The 2226-nt window shown below is 45.0% G+C and overlaps 1 non-coding gene across 1 annotated transcript; it reads left to right on the top strand.

Annotated features, from left to right (window-relative positions):
* Nucleotides 1-1096: 1096 nt before the first annotated feature.
* On the top strand, nucleotides 1097-1168 carry TRNAC-ACA (transfer RNA cysteine (anticodon ACA)). The gene has a single exon. It is a non-coding gene; the product is annotated as a tRNA-Cys (tRNA).
* The last annotated feature ends 1058 nt before the right edge of the window (nucleotides 1169-2226 follow it).

The following is a 2226-nucleotide window of genomic DNA, read 5'->3' as shown; positions in this document are numbered from 1 at the left end:
ACGCTGTGACTGCTGGTCCCCAGGAAGCTGCCCCAAGTGTGTCTTAAGATGTCTAAACAAATATTCCATTATCTTCTGGGGTAGACTGACCCTGAAGCCTGATTCAAAACAGCCACATTTTTATGGCATACAAAGCTTCATCTGAGAACTACCAGTGCTATTTCTTTTCCCCCATAACATGACGTTAGAGCCTTTGGTACACATCTCTAGAAGTGAGAAGACATTGACACTTGTTATTTGTTGGGGAGGGAGGTGACTAATTTTTTAATGTATTTTAGAATTTATATGTGTTATTACGTATTTTCATCCATATGTATCAAAGAGTTCCTATAAAAATAATAAGGGAATCATGTAGGGCCAGGAGACATGACCTCAACTATCCTTCCCCTTCTTACTTGAGAACAAAGGCACAAGAAAATCTCCCTCCTCTTGTTCATTTTATGTGTCAAACTTGACTGGGCCACAAGGTGGCCTGACATTAGTCAGACGTTACTTTGGTGTGTCTGTGAAAATGATTCTGGAGAAAATGACCATGTCATCTATAGTCTGAATTGAGCAGATTGTCCTCCCTAGTGAGGGCGGCTCTTGTATCCACTGAAGACAAAATGGTCCAGTAAAAGGGAGCTCCCCCATGTGACTGCTGAGCTGGGACATTAGCCTTTTCCTGCCTTTGGACTTGAACTGAAACTTGGGCTCTTCCTGGGTCTTGAGCTGTCATACCAGAACTATGATAACCATGCGGTCGGCTCTCCTGGGTCTTGCTAACTTGCTAACTGCGGATCTTAGACTTCTCAGCCTCCATATCTTCACGTGAGCCCACCGTACTCAGTTGCTTAGTCATGTCTGATCATTGCAGCCCCAAGGACCCTAGCCCTCCAGGCTCCTCTCTGTCCATGGGATTTTCCCAGCAAGAATACTGGAGTGAGTTGCCATTGCCTTCTCCAGGAGATTTCCTGACTCAGGGACTGAACCTTGGTCTCCCTCATCTTCTGCATTTTGGGTGGATTCTTTACCACTGAGCCACTGGGGAAGCCCATGTGAGCCATGCTTTTATAATAAATCCATATACATTTTCACATATATAAAATATACTGCTTCCCTGGTGGCTCAGAGGTTAAAGTGTCTGCCTACAATGCAGGAGACCCAGGTTCGATCCCTGGGTCGGGAAGAGCCCCTGGAGAAGGAAATGGCAACCCACTCCAGTACTCTTGCCTGGAGAATCCCATGGAGGGAGGAGCCTGGTAGGCTACAGTCCATGGGGTCACTAAGAGTTGGGCATGACTGAGCGACTTCACTACTTCACTATGTATGTACTTAATGTGTGCATGGCATATAACACATAATTTACATGCATATGTGTTCTTATGCATATGCACCCTGCATCTTGTTGGTTCTGCTTCTCTGAAGAACCCTGACTAATATACTCCCTTTCCTCAGAGGAATCTGACTTCTGAGCTCCCTCACTCCCTCCTTGTCTCCTGCAGGTGTTCTGTCATTCACACATCTTTCTGCCCACTCCCTTGCACCTTAGCCTTGCAGCCCATCCCGCCCTCATACGAGGGCACTCATGGCCACACACCCAGGCCTGCTCTCTGCTTTCTCTGAGATCACAGCCTGGCTCAAGCCCAGGAGGGGAGGTTGCACAGCCCAGGAGTGACTTGAAGGCTACAATAGAATTGCAGCTAAACCCCAGGGAACAGGGGCAGAGCCCAGAGTGAGCAGTTCTGGTACGTGGGAAGTGATGTGTCCATGCCCCAGCAAAGGGAGACCAAAGGACCTCTCTGAACCATTTGCTTATTTCTCTAGCAAAACCCTTTCTTACAATTATTACAAGGGTGTATGGCATTGTATTTTAGCCATCAGATTCTGAATAGGTAGAATTAAGATTGATGAAGCTTTGATGTCACATATGAGCTGTATATTAGAGGACAGTGCCACAGGATTGGCTGAACTTCAACTTATGTTACCATGAATATAAGTACTGGTATATATAGCATTCTGAAATATATATACTTACCAGTTTACATGTTTATTATGGATTTTCAAGCTAAAAATTTCCCCTGGAATAGGGATTATCATTCCCACCATATTCCCTTTTATGGGATGTCAAACACCACAGGGGTGACTTGACAATAACTATTCTTCATCATATCAGTGGCATCATTACCAATATCATATTCAGAATAACCAAGTGGTATAAGCTCAGAAGTCATACTTCCTGGGTTT

Source organism: Ovis canadensis, chromosome 10, assembly GCF_042477335.2.
Source record: "Ovis canadensis isolate MfBH-ARS-UI-01 breed Bighorn chromosome 10, ARS-UI_OviCan_v2, whole genome shotgun sequence".
Lineage (NCBI taxonomy): Eukaryota > Metazoa > Chordata > Mammalia > Artiodactyla > Bovidae > Ovis > Ovis canadensis.
Note: the sequence above shows the minus strand (reverse complement) of the source record. Positions and strands in the feature narration are given on the sequence as shown.